Raw genomic sequence first — 15,022 nt, 5'->3', positions numbered from 1 at the left:
TCCTTCAGTCATCATCATATAGCGTTTTTCATGGCTCAAACAAATCCTGGTGGCAATGCAGCGCTGCAAGACTTTTTCTAGTGTGTCCAATGCTGGGTCAAAATCGTCTCCATATGGTGTTAAGTCATCCATGTATACTTCGAACCCTTCATTTATTAAGTCTGAAAAGATGTTGAGGATAGCCCTTTGAAATGTGGTAGGAGCATTTCATAAGCCAAAAGGTAGAACTCTATAGGCAAATGTTCCCCAAGGACAAGTAAAAGTGGTTTTGTCTTGGTCTTTGGGGGCAATCTGAATCTAATTGTATCCACTGAAATCGTCTAAGAAAGAAAAGAATTTCTTTCCTGCCAAAGTGTCTAATACTTGTTCAATGAATGGAAGGGGAAAGTGGTTTTTTTGTGTTGCTTTGTTTAGCTCTCTATAATCTACACAAATTCTCCACTTTCCATTCTTTTTTGGTACCACAACAAGTGGAGAGACCCATTTACTATCGAAGATAGGGTAGATGAAGTTGGCATCTAAAAGTTTTTGAAGTTCAGCTTTTACAACGTCTTTTAGATGAGGATTAAGTCTCCTTTGTGGTTGGCGAACAGGTCTCGCATCCTTTTCTATGTAAATGTGGTGTGTACATAACTGGGGATCAATTCCTTTCATGTCAGGGTAGTCCCATGAAAATGCTTCTTTATATTTCCTCAATAGTTGGATGAGCTTCTTTTCTTGTTCAGAAGTCAGGTTGGCATTAATGTTTGAAGTCTTTCCTGGCTCAATTTCTACAATTTTTCCATTTGAAACAGAGGTAGTAGGTATTGTTTGATTGTGTGTATCTTTAAGAGGATCTTCTTCTAATTCATTATCAAATGCTGCTTCTATCATGTGACATTGTATGTGGGATCTAGGTTCAGCTTAGCTAATAAAATTATTAATGGCATCATCTTCTGTTTGGTCTTTGAAATCAAGGGCCTCTTCTATGGTTAATGGAGATCTAATATTTTCGATGAGGTATGATACAGGATGCTTGTTAGTTTTTATTATTGTGACACTTGGCTGTGCTGGAGGATATAAAGCTAGGTTCTTGATATTTGCTCCTCTAGTTATGGTCATATTGCCTTGTCGGCAACCAATATAAGCATCGGCAATTGTAAGCCATGGTCTGCCTAAGATTAATGGATGTCCATCAAGTCGGTTTTTGGGGTTTATTATTAGAAAATCGGCCGGATACTCCCAGGAGTCAACAGATACCATGACATCATTTAGTGTGCCTTCTGGCCTAACCACAGATTGGTCAGCCAATTCTTGTAAAGTAGAAGTCGGTTCTACTGATGTAATGCCCAGTTTTTGGCAAGTGGCGGTTGTTAAGATATTAATTGCAGCTCCTAGATCAACTAAGGCATTTGAGAAGGTTTGACCATAGATTTGTACGGTTACTATTGGATTTCCTGGGTCTTCGTATTTAATGGGTGTTTCTTGTTCTGATAATAAGTCGGACAGAGTGCCAACTACTTGGACTTTTGAGTTATTTTTTATTTTCCTCCTTGGTTTCTTTATAAATAGATCTTTAATAGTTTTTGCATATATTGGGATGTATTGAATGGCTTGGAGGTGTGGGATTTTTATGTACAAATTTTTTAGTTCTCCAAGAATATCAAAATCAGGATATTGTATAGGTCGAGGTATACTTAATCATTCTAGGAATGGGGGAGAGGATGTGGTTGCTTGATTATGAATTTGTTGTCTAGTCATGTCCTCTTCTTGTGGCAGTTATTCTATAGGTAATTGATTTTCAACTTGAGTTGTTTTATCTCCCTTTGTTTCGATGATACGCCCAGATCTTAATTGAAGGTCATTACATTCCCTTAGATCTGTTCCTATTTCTGGTGTTTCCACTATTTGAATAGATTGGACCGGTCTGTTATTCCAATTAGGGTTGGGTTGGGCTGGGAGCTGCAGTCTTAAGTTAGACTAGGGGTTTTGTCGTAGGGCTGGCAGTGTAGGTTGAGGGAGCGGGATGGTTCCTACAGGCTGATTCATCGGTCTTTGCTAGTTTGCCTTCCAGGTTTGACTCTGTGAAGTAGGACGGGTCCATTATGGTGGATAAACATTGTTTTTCCAATATGGTGGGGTATAGGGAAAATTTGGCCAATTGGGTTGTCTTGCTTGATTCGGCCATGGGGATGATGAAGGAAATGACTGTTGTGACCAATTCGAAAAGGGAGGTTGATTTTGCCACATTGAATTATATTGTTGAGCATGATATTGTGGAGGCGAAAAAGAAGAAGCGGGGTTTGAGAACATACCTGATTGTCGCGGCTGCCATTGATGGTGTTGATTGAGTAGATATACCAATTCTAGCTCTTCTTCTGCTTCCTTGTATACTTCTTTCAATCCAGGAAGTGAGGGACAGCTCTCTGTAGAGTGGTCTTTTGCACAAATGGCGCAAACTTGGATTGTATCTAATGGACACTCCTTATGGCTGTGTTTCTTTCTGCATCTAGGACAAAAGATTGCCAAATTCTATTCTGCCTCTGCTTGCTTTTGTTTGACCTGCAGAATATCAAGTTGTGTTGTGAGTGTCCCCAATATGTCAGTTTTAAAAATTTCTATTCAATTTCCAATTTCTGCACAAGTTACTCCTTCTGCCGAATTCTGTTATGTCTTGCAAATCGATCATGTTCTGCTGGTTTTAGTCCTGTGCTGCCTCTCGACCTCCTGATACATAGATTAATAATGTCAGCAAAATTTTCCTGATAAATATCTCCTTTCCCCATAATATTTAGTGTTTCAATCCATTGTTCCTTCATTCCCCTAATTAACGTTTTTTTTAATACATTATCAGGTAAGGGTAATGATGCATAAGGAGATCTTTGAAGATTATACTGGAAATGTTCAACATACTCTTCTAATGTTTCATTTGGTCGAGCTACCATCTGAAATATTTCATCTTTTAACTCTCTAGACTTGCAATAATCCTGATATTTTTTCATAAAAGACTCTCACATTTGGTCCCAGTTATTTATAACACCATCCCCCAATCCCATAAACCATCTTAGAGCAGCCCCTTTTAATGTAGATGGAAATAATTTCAATTTCTCGGGGTCAGTGGTATAGTCATATCCTCTACACATCACATCGAATTTGAATAAGAATGCATCCAGATCTTCTGATGTAAGGCCATGGAATGTAGGGATATGCTGGAGAGGAATTTCTTTCGTAGGTGCATTAGCTGTAGTATCCACAATGGGGTATTGCAGTGTAGAGGTTTGGGTGTTTGGCTAGTTCTGGGCCATTTGGTCAAATATATGCCAATAGCCTTCTGGGATATCTAGGAGGGTATTCCTAGGTTGTCGAGGGGGAATGGCTCTAACGGGAATGGCCTTAACAACACTTCCTTTATTTGGGATAATGAGAGTGCCTAATGTCTAGGGGGATTCAGGTTCTTGAATTTCTTCAACTTCGTTATAAATGATTTTTACAGCACTCCCCTTATCTGGGCTACTTAATGGCTGAATTACCCCAAGAGGAGATCTTGGTTCTTCAGTCTCTCCTGTCTCTCCTCTTCCTTCACAGAGGTTGCTAAGATTCCCTTCTTGCAATGATTTTGGGCTAGAATTTTCAATTTCTTGAAAATCTTACTACAGATGGTGATCCTATGCACCTCAGTAAAGGCTACAGATGGTGATCCTATGGCCTGAAGGGAACTAGTAGGCTTTTTAGAAGTAACTTTTCTAGGTCCTACTAAAGGCTGAGATTCTGCTTTCTTAAGGATTTCGTCTATAAAGGTCGATCGGCCAAGGTTCATCGGCCCCTTAGCTTTATCAGGCTTGGGTAGAGGTTTGGGATTCTTTTCTGGATTTTTCTGCTTAGTCATGCACACAAATCAATTGCTAGGTTCTACCCAAACAAAACAACAACAAATCTGCAGGAAAGCGGGCAGGGGAGCAGGGCTATTACATGCTCCACACGCAGGTTCTTACCTTCCGTTTTTAAAACCCAATTCCTTCCTAGCAGGCTCTTACACTACCTTGAAAAGAGACAAATGGCTACACTCTTCCCTGGCAACAACGTCAAAATGTCGATCCATAAAAAGGGTCTTTTTCACCTCTATTTACCTCACATTAACTTATCAATCTATGAACGATTTTTTATCTCAAAGAGTGTACTCAGTTTGAGGCGTTCATTTGTCAGAGAAATGTTAGAAGCATAGTGCTTAAATACAAGAGTAAACGGATGCTTGAAATAAAATCTACTTACAGAAAAGAACTTTAAGACTCAAATTAAGAAAATTATCAGTCAAGGGTATAGTAACAGTAAATCATCCCTTTGTAAACTGATGTAACTAAAGATAATCAAGGAACAAATCATCAACCTGGGAACTAGACAACGAATGTCAATGCTCACTACAGTTTCAGATCGTTCTGCACACCAAAGAAATGACAACGCAAATAACACGAAATAGAACAGCAACTAGGAAATGGAACAACAATTAAGAAATGGAACAACAACTAATTCTAATAAACAACAACACCTTAATCTACAGAAATAAGTGCAACAATAGTATCCTAGAGAAATCAGATAGCAATCTTTACTCTAAGAATAAATCGGACAGCAAACGGAAATAGAACGACAACGAAATATGGAACAACACTTAGAGCCAAATTTGAATGTACAGTAAACCCAAAACAAATAATGCACACAACACACCTTGATATTTAGAGAAACAGTAATCTGACTTTGATACCACAAATATTAATCTTAGTTATAAGAATAACGATTGTAATTCATAATGGAACAACAATGTCAGTTGAATCAGCAATCACAATTAAATGTAAACTATAGATGAATACAATAATACCAATTTATGAATGTTACAATAGTGTTACTCTGTAATTGAATAGCGATAGCATTCTGTAAAGACCAACAATGTTATATTAATGATTAAAGGAACAACAATGCATTACAGAGTCAAAATGAACAATACGACATTCCTGTCACAGAGAACGATATTACCCAGTCGAACATAAATAAAATATAGCAGAACCGTGATGTAAAATAGTAAAACAAATCATATTACCGAAAAAAGTTGATAATAAAAACCACACACGAACTAAATATAATGATACAGGAGCAGGTGTTCCACCAGGGCTGGGCCCTTAGCCTCCAGGGACACACCGCTTGAAATTATTCCAGGATCAAAGATGGAACAACAACCAGATTTATATTAAAGCATTAAAACAGAGTTACAGCGGATCACTTCTCAACGAGAGTTGATGATCAAAGTTTCAAATACAGAGAAAAGTTACGTAGAAATTAACAACAGATCATTCCCTGGGTTAGCATTGCTGCCCCTTTTTATAATAGTTGAAGTGGAGATATCAATGATGCAAAAATAGTTAAGGCAGCGATCCCTCAAGATCAAAGGATCCTGAGGGATTCGCCAAACAGTTAATTCCTAGTTATCCATTTGTTCTCTTACGCCGAGTCAATATCTCCATTTCCTTTCCTTGGCTGATATGCTTTAATTTGGATCGCCTTGTTTGCATGTTGCTCCCCGCCAAAGGGACAACAGTTAACTTGGCCCTGTCTTTTTCTTTGGAACGGCAATCTTTTGTTTTTCCCTTTTCCTGCATAAGAAATGGAAATTATTAGTGTTTTCGCGTTGCGTCTAAATCCTATAGATTTTGTCATGATTTCTTATTATCTACCTAGTTCATGATGCAAAGAGGTTATGAGTTTTAATGAAAAGATGACAAAATAGTCAATAAAAACATACCTTCTTTAGTACTCCACAAAGACAAGTCGTTGGGCCTCCTAAGGAATCTAAAAATTATTTCAAGTCACTTCAAGCCAATTCCAAATGGAACGTTGCATCTCTAAGGCAAACCATCCTCCTCCTATGTTTGGGTCACTTTATTTACTGGTTGTTTTATGACCCATTTTTTAGCGTGGACTATAAGCAGTAGATTATAGAGACATTGGAGAAAGCCATAGTTTTCTCCCAGTGGATGAGTATGCCATATTTGCTTCAGGTTCCTATAAAAAAATCATGCATACAACATAGAAGGTTGGATGGAAGTTGGAACTATGTCTATAATAGCACGGGATAAAGCTGTGAATGATTTCATGACACTCCCTAAGGTAACTGTTATGGAAATGTCCCTGAAAGTTGTGAGTCTTGGTCTCAACATGGTTGCTACATGTTATGTTCTTCTACTTGATCTTTGATGGAATCCAACAACTGAAAACCAACCTATTGATAGATCACATCGAATTGTACAAATGCGTCCTGTAATGGTTTCCCGATTTACAGTTAAATATATTGTGGAAGATCATATTTTAGCACTCCAGTAATGGAAGTGAGAAATGCTTGCATCAACATTTAGGGAGGATGGAGTTGGTGGCCATCAAATATGCCTTATAGAGGAGGACTTGATACATCTATTTATGGTTTGAGAACATTGGTCTTATTTCATGAAAGGAAAAGTGACTGAGGAGTTACAGAAAAAGAAGCAAAGCTACAAGTTTTGAGATAATTTTGGGATTTCATGGGAGCAAGTTATACATGAAAGTGAATTTCCATTGGGTTGCTAAGACTGTACTTTTTGAAGACCACTAGACATGTATGGATTTTTCCCACAATTTGTTTTGAGCCATCAGGAAGGAGCCACCCTTCAAGTAGCTTCCTACATGTTCTAACAGTGTTGGATTCCATTTTCTAGATCCAGTTGTAGATTCTGAGATGTGTTTGGCTCTATTTCAGCATTTTGTGAGCCTCAAGTTTTAGCTTCCCTTCCCTCCTTTTAGAAACATCTTGTGCTCATTCATGTTCACTCTTCCCTTGACACTTTATACTCCTAACCTCAATTAAACCTAAGCACAGGAGTAGCCCTCCTACCGAAGCAACCGAAGCATGCATAGTTTATGTCTTCACTTTCCTAGATCCAGGCCCCACAAGAGAAGTAGTCCCCATCCCCCCTCGGGACATTGGGTTGCTCCTCTGGAAGGTTGCTCGGAGGTGCTTAACACAAGACTTTTTGTAATGATAACAATTTGTTCCTCATCCATCAGACAACCTCCCACAGAAGAACTTGGAAATAACATCATGGACTGTGACAATATCTTACAATGGCCTTTAACTATCAAAATTGATTTATTTTTTTTATTTTTTTATTTTTATTTTTTTTTCTGTAGGAAGTCGGTGGGCCTCGCAGTGTGTGAGAAGAGTGAGCAGATCATTATTTGGTTTTTGTGAGTACAGATCCCAACTGTGATGTTCTAGATTGAGATGTTTGTTTGTTTCTTTTCAAAATGTGCTCCATTTTCTAATGGTTGTTAATCTCTCTGGGATAGCCTTTTAAATATTAAATTGAGAAACAATTTTCTTTCTAGTTTGTAATCGCTCTGGGTGCTTTAAAACTTTTGATTGTCTATTCTGTGCTATGAGCTAAGAAGCCTTTGTGAATTCAGCCACTAGATAGGAAATGTTCCAACAAATATAGTTAGTTTTTCTGAAGAGTCAAAGCAACCATGAGTACTGCCAGATTTATTAAGTGTGTGACTGTGGGGGATGGTGTTGTGGGAAAAACTTGCATGCTTATTTCCTACAAAAGAAACACATTTAGAACAGACTATGTACCAACAATGTTTGATAACTTCAGTGCAAATGTAGTGGTGGATGGAAGTACAACGAATCTTGGCCTCTGGGACATGACGGGACAAGAGGTTTACAACAGGCTTAGGTCCCTAAGTTATAGAGGTGTGGATGTCTTCCTCCCAGCTTTCTCCTGGATCGACAAGACCAGTTATAAAAACATTTCCAAAAAGTGGATTCCAGAATTGAGACACTACGCACCATCTGTGCCTATCATTTTGGTGGGGACAAAATTAGATTTACGAAAAGACAAACAATTTTTTGTTGATCATCCTGGAGTAGTCCCAATCTCAACAGTGCAAGGTGAGAATTTGAAGAGGAAAATCGGGGCTGCAGCATACATTGAATGTAGTTCTAAAACACAAAAGAATGTTAAGGTTGTTTTTGATGTCGTAATCAAAGTGGTTCTTCAACCACCAAAGCAAAAGAAACACAAAAACAAGAAAAGAACATGATTTATTCTTTAAGGGGATTATCTATCTTTCACATCTACAGAACTTTATAGTGCATTATTTAATCAAAGGCTAGCATAATATTTCCCAAGTATTTATGATTTGTTACTATATGTTCAGTATGTTTAATTTATTGTAAAGCCAGATGCTCTGGAAAAGTTCTAGGCTTTTACATTTTATATCATTTCTTGTGTGGTTATGGAGGTCTATTTTGAAATGTAAATGAAAGGTCCTGATTTTTTTCATTTTATATCATTTCGTGTTGTGGTTATGGAGGACTATTTTGAAATGTAAATGAAAGTTGGGTGTACTGCATAGGCAACTATGATGAGAGTGGTCAAATATTTGTTTTGACCATCTGAGTTCTCAATTGCAGTTGAAGTCATACTGCTAAGAATCATGTTCAAGGCATGGAGGTGATCTACGCTTTGCCCTATCAGAAAGCCATGTAATTTTTTATTACTGAGTTTGGTTATATTGTCTCAATGTGCATGATTTACTTTAGTATATAAAAGATCATAAAGTATTCGATTATTCCACTCGGAAAATATCTACAATTTTTTTGATGTAATTTCTACTTGTAATTCATAGGTTTTTAAAGTAAAGTCTACTTATTTTCATAACTAAATGGGTTTCACTGATCAAAAAATAGACAACGATTAAATGGAACAGGAGCTTACTAAGTCTGGAATCACTGTTGGGGCTCTGGAGCATGGGGCCGAGTGAGGTGCAAAGGATTCTCGTGATGGCCCTAACAGCTACAATGTTGGCCTTCTGAGCATCTAAGTCTCTCATTCAGATTTTCTGCACTTACTCCTTCAATATGATAAATGGCCTCTCAAACTCATCAAATGCCAACACCATGCCTGCAAACAGTAACAAAATGAAGCACAAAGATTAAAGCCTAAACATACAAGTGATTAAAGCCTAAACATACAAGTGTGGATGCAAAAAAACAGTGGATGTTGAACCAAAGACCTAAGATGTGTGTACTCCTCTCTGCGTCGAAGACTGAAAATGGGGGAAATGAAAATGAGGGAAATGTAGTGAAGTTAAATATGAAACATACCTTGGCACCGTCAACGGACTGAAGATCGGATGGGGTTCGATACTAGGTTTTCTACTGGTAAAACCCTCATTCGTAAATCTCTTCAGTTTTGTTTTTGCTCCCACCTGTGATCTCTTCAATCTAGTTTTCACTCCCACCTATTGAAAAGTGAATAGAAACTTCTGTTAAGTGTGAATCCAAACTAACTCAAACTGTGCTAATGCTAGCACCGACTCCCAAACACTTCGTCGTCCCTATTGTCACCACAACACTCACGTTGAACCTACCACACTGCCATTCGTTTCTAGATCTTCATTTGAATCACATGCAGGATTCTAGATCCTCCTTCAGCCTCTATAAATTTGTATTTTCTCAGCTTGAACATCAGCCTCTATAAATTTGTATTTTCTCAGCTTGAGCAAGGCAAGCCAAGGCCTAGGCCTGTTGTGTAATATGAAGTGATTTATGTTCTCCAGTTATTTTTTCTCTTTTCTGCTGTCAATTTATCTCTTCTGCTGTCTGTGATTGAGTATAGAATATGATTGAGTAATGTTGTTGTTGCTCCATTTTCTGTGATGTTTGTCTGTTGCCAGAAAAGTTTTATTTTTGTTGTGTTTCTCCAAACTAACATCAATTTTTTTCTTTTTTATATGAACATGATAATTGAGTTCCAAATTCTGAATCTAGAGTCTTTCATAGACATGACTATGCACCTTCACAGAAAAACAAGAACCATAAAACATGGCAGAAACTATGACACCCTTCATTTCGCATTTGATATGGCCATGATAATTGAGTTCCAAATTTTGAAACTATAGAATCTTACAGAGACACGACTGTGCAGGTTCACAAGAAAACAAGAGCATCACACCTATCTGAAGGTCATATACATTATTATTGATAGAGAAAGCTAAATTCAAATTAGACTGACTTGACAAGACCATCAGGAACTGAATATGTTCCCCCACACAATAGAACCATTTGTAGGAACTAACAACCTACAAACATGGTGGATTCTTCAAAGGAGAGACAACGACTTTAATCTGTAAGTAGTTATTGAGACTGTAGATACCCTTCTCTCTTCCAGTGCCACTCATTTTATGCCACCAAAAGGTATACCAGCATCAAAAATGTCAAAGCAATTAACCCAAACTGTTCCGACACGTAATGCCCGAGTAAGAGTGTTCGCGGTCTCTATATTCTTTGTAAACACTCCTGCTACCAACCCATAACGAGTAGCATTCAACCGCTTTATTACTTCATCTAAAGTTTTGAATTTTATAATTGACTGTACTAGACCAAATATTTCGTCAGTAGCTATGGCCATGTCATCCTTAACTTCTAAGAAAATGGTAGGCATAATATAGAAGCCCTTGGTACCAATTTGGTCGCCCCCTGTTACAAGTTTTGCACCACTCTCCCTCCCAGCCTTGATATAACTCATAACCTTGTTAAACTGATCCTGGTCAATCTAAGGACCTTGCTCAACACCTTTTCTAAAAGGATCACCGACAACCTAACTTAAACACTGAGCTTTTGATTTTTCTACAAACTCATCATGGATACTCTCATGTACAAAGGTTCGTGACCTGGCACAACAGCATTGACCCTAATTGAAAAATAATGCAAAGTGAGCGAGCTCCACGGCTTGATCGACATCAACATCTTCGCATACAATAAAAGGGGACTTTCCTCCAAGTTCCAATGTCACTGGCTTAAGGTTGCTCTTGGAAGCTAACTCTAGCACTACTTGACCAGTAGCAGTTGAACCTGTAAAAGCAACCTTATCAATATCCATGTGCCTTGCAACTGCAGCTCCCGCAGTTGGACCATATCCCAAAATGATATTCAGAACTCCTGAAGGCAGTCCAGCCTCATGGAAAAGTTTTGTTGCATAAAGAGTTGTTAATGGTGTCTGCTCAACACTCTTTAATACAATATTGTTCCCACAAGCTAGTGCAGGACCAACTTTCCAAGAAAACATAAGTAGTGGAAAATTCCAAGGGATGATTTGACCTGCAACTCCAATAGGCTCATGTAATGTTTGACAATGATAAGGTCCATCAGCTGGAACTGTAAGACCATGTATTTTATCTGCCCACCCTGCATAGTAACGAAATAGCCGCACTGTCATTGGCACTTCAACCAAGGCTGCTTGCTCATAAGGCTTCCCATTGTCCCATGTTTCCAAGGTTGCAATCTCATCATTATGCTTTTCAAGCAAGTCAGCGAACTGGAGCATAATACATGATCTCTCATAAGCAGTCATTTTCGGCCATGGGCCCTCGTCAAAGGCTTTTCGTGCAGCCTTTACAGCCCTGTCCACGTCTTCTGCATCACCTTCAGCCACATTGACAATCAAATCCCCTGTTCTGGGATCCAATGTTGGAAATGTTTTTCCAGAAGCCACATTAACAAATTTTCCATCGATAAGAAGATGTGTATACTTTACTTGGACAGGTGGTGCTATAGGTTCTTCCAAAGCACTTGCAGTTGTTCCTAAACTTTGAATCCGAGTATTCTTTATGGATGCTTCTTGTGATGAAGCTGCCAATCCAACGGTGGGTGACCGTGTACCGGCCGACCGGACTGATCGAGCTAGAAGTGAATATTGAGGCTCTGTAGCATGGAGCCAAGTGAGTTTCAGAGTATTCTCGCGATGGCCCTGACATCTGCAATGTTCACCTTCTGAGCATCTAAATCTGTCATTCGGATTTCTGCCCTTTCTCCTTCAATATGATAAATGGCCTCTCAAACTCATCAAATGCCAATGCCATGCCTGCAAATAGTAACAAAATGCAGCACAAAGATTAAAGCCTAAACATACTAGTGATTAAAGCCTAACAATACAAGTGTGGATGCAAAAAAATAGTGGATGTTGAACCTAATACCTGAGATGTGTGTACTCCTCTATGCATCAAAGACTAAAAATGGGGGAAATGAAAATGAGGGAAATGCAGTGAATTTAAATATGAAACATACATTGGAATCGCCAATGGAGTGAAGATTGATTGGGGTTCGATACTGGGTTTTCTATTGGTAAAACCCTCATTTGTAAATATCTTCAATCTATTTTTCTCTCTCGCCTGTGATCTCTTCAATCTAGTTCTCACTTCCACATATTGAAAAGTGAATAGACACTACCTATTCTATAACATTAAATGAAGATTGGGGTTGGGAGGGGTTTCATAAAGCAAAATTAATGCTTAATTTTTTTAAATATGCCAAAATTTTCCTCCATAACTCAGCTAAGAGCATAATGAAGGGTAGGTTTTCCCAATAGGTAGCAAGCAGCATCCATAAGGAAGGCCTATTCCTTCATAGATCGTTCTCTAGGGGATTTTAGTTTTATTCTCTGAGGCATTTTAGATCTTGTATTCCTTTACCTTTCACTCTGACTTGATCTCTGTACATAAACCGCTAGATTTCGTATATTCTCTTTTTGGGATTACTCCACTAAGGAAAGGTGAAGTAGCCAAGGAAAGAAATATCCTGACCACTTCAATCAGAACTGTACGAACCACTTTGTCAATAGGATGCACTTCAAAGAAATATCTTGACTGCTTCAATCGAAACTGTAGCTTCCACTTGGTCAAACGATGTGCATCAAAGAAATATCCCGATTGCTTCAATCGGAACTGTAGCTTCCACTTGGTCAATAGCATGTTCTTCAATTGGAATTGTAGCTTCCACTTTGTCAATAGGATGTGCTTCCACGCAGTTAGCTAGATCTACATACATTATTTTATGTTCACTTAAATACATTATTTTATTTTCACTTTCATAGTAAGTTTTTAATTTCATTTGATAAACTAATGCCCATTTTCACTTTCATACTAAGTTTTTAGTTTCATTTGATAAACTAGTGCCCATTTTGACTTTCATACTATGTTTTTAGTTTCATTTGATAAACTAGTGCCCATTTTGACTTTCATACTAAGTTTTTAGTTTCATTTGATAAACTAGTGCTAAGTTTTAGTTTCATTTGATAAACTAGATTCCATATTAATTTTTTAGTTTCATTCGATAAACTAATGCCCTCATGCGTGTTTTTGGTTGGGTTATAATCTAATTTTAAGATTATCGTTTTTATGTAACGATTTCGTTGTTAAAGTTTATGGAGGTAGATGTATTGTATTTTTGGAAAATTTGAATGTTATTTTGTTATTAAAATTTATGGAGGTACATATATTGTATTTTTGGAATTTGAATGTTATTAGAAGGAAACAAGTTCTTTGTATTGAAAACATTTAAGTGTAAGAAGGAAACATGTTCTCTTAATTTGTTTTTATTGAAAATATTTAAGTGTTATTGCATATTAGGTGGGTGCAAGCAAAAGAGAGTCTATAGTAAAGATTTAATAATTAAAAACATGTTTTAGTTTCTTAAAAGTTATATGACAAATTTGGAAGGAGTAGGGTATGTACCCTTCTTTAGGTTAAATATATTCAAATTGTTGTGTGAATGGGTTTGGAAGACCCAATGTTTTTACCTTGAGAAAATGGAGTCCTCTCCAAGTCACTCGCATAGTTTAGGTTGTCATAAGAAAAGTAGGTGCTTTTCCTTAAGATGTAAACATTTCATTTTAAGTAGTGCAATAATGTGGTTTCAGTGAGGAAATAAAAGATGGAACGAGCATGCAGTTTTGGGATGTTAGTGTTATGTTCTACTTGAGGCATGGGTGCACATCCAAACAGACTCTAACAAAGGTTGAAGAGGCGGAATAGTTAGATGGGTTGGGAGGTTGTAGTCTCACTTAGAGGTGTAGACAAGCACGTTATGCACCATGAGAAATTGTGAAGATAACTTAAGACATTTGAGAATTTGTGGGAAGGGAACTTGGTAGTGGTACTAAGTGAACATTCCTTGATTGAAGTTGATAGCCTCTCCTTGCACTACCACTTTGCAAGGTGAAGAAGAAATGTGAAATATATGTACAACCCACTAAAGAAGTTGGCAAGGTTGTTGCAACAAATATAGGTGGCTTTTTCGTAGTGTTGGAACTTGGAAGGTAACCATTCACGTAGATTTCTCATGGAGTGTTAAAGAGGTGCAAGTATTTGATAAGGAGTGAATTACAAAAATCTAAAGAATAGGCCATATTGGGTTAGGATATTACTGGTTTTGGACATCCAAAGTTGAAGGTTCATTTTATGAAGGTGTAGTCTAAGCAGTTGGGTGTGGGTCACATCTTACGAGTATCTTGGACTTTTTGTGTGTGTTAGTGGTGTTAGTGCATTATGTTTGATGAGCACTAGCTAGAATGTGTTCCATGAAGGCAAAAATGCCATAAGTTTGAGATGGCTTGACCATTTTGCATTGTAAGGTGTCTTATGCCCTAGTTTTGAGGAGACAATTAGAACCATATTAGAGTGTGATGGGTTGTACCATGGACTTAGGTCCACTTGCATGGATTGAGGTGTAAAGGTACCCCATGAGCTGAGGAAAATGATTCCAATGCTTATCTATATAGAGTGTTTATGATATAAGATTAATGATTTTTTGTTTTGGAATGGAAGACAAAGGTAAGAAAGAATAGGCATTGAAGTTTGTTGTAAATTAATTAAAAGAAAGGAAAAATGTCTCCTTTTAGTAGGATTATTCAAGTTGCCTCTTCAATAGGACTAAATTTTATTTCGAGCTAGGGAGTTGGCCTCTCAAAGGCATTGATTGGGTACTCTAGAATTCCAAGACCTAACATATCTAGAATAGTCAATTAGATAGATTTGTCTTGGGCAAAGGTTGTAAAGGCTAAGGTGAAAATCTACCCTTTTTAATGTGGGTTTTAAAACTTCCTTTTGAGAATGCTAAAAACAAGGTCATGATCTTGAAAGGAGGTCCTTGGTTTTACCAAAACCATATCCCAATTGAATGTTG

General features: G+C 37.6%; 2 pseudogenes; one reads left to right on the top strand and one right to left on the bottom strand.

Annotated features, from left to right (window-relative positions):
* Window positions 1–7,473: 7,473 nt before the first annotated feature.
* Window positions 7,474–8,112, top strand: LOC149191229 (rac-like GTP-binding protein 7 pseudogene; annotated as a pseudogene).
* Window positions 8,113–9,859: 1,747 nt separating this feature from the next.
* LOC149191228 (benzaldehyde dehydrogenase, mitochondrial pseudogene) lies at window positions 9,860–11,922 on the bottom strand (annotated as a pseudogene).
* Between the last annotated feature and the right edge of the window lie 3,100 nt (window positions 11,923–15,022).

Source organism: Pinus tabuliformis, chromosome 3_1 (assembly GCF_031772625.1).
Source record: "Pinus tabuliformis cultivar Carrire ecotype Pingquan chromosome 3_1, CPIR1, whole genome shotgun sequence".
NCBI classification, from domain to species: Eukaryota; Viridiplantae; Streptophyta; class Pinopsida; order Pinales; family Pinaceae; genus Pinus; species Pinus tabuliformis.
This window is presented reverse-complemented; position numbering and strand designations above follow the sequence as displayed.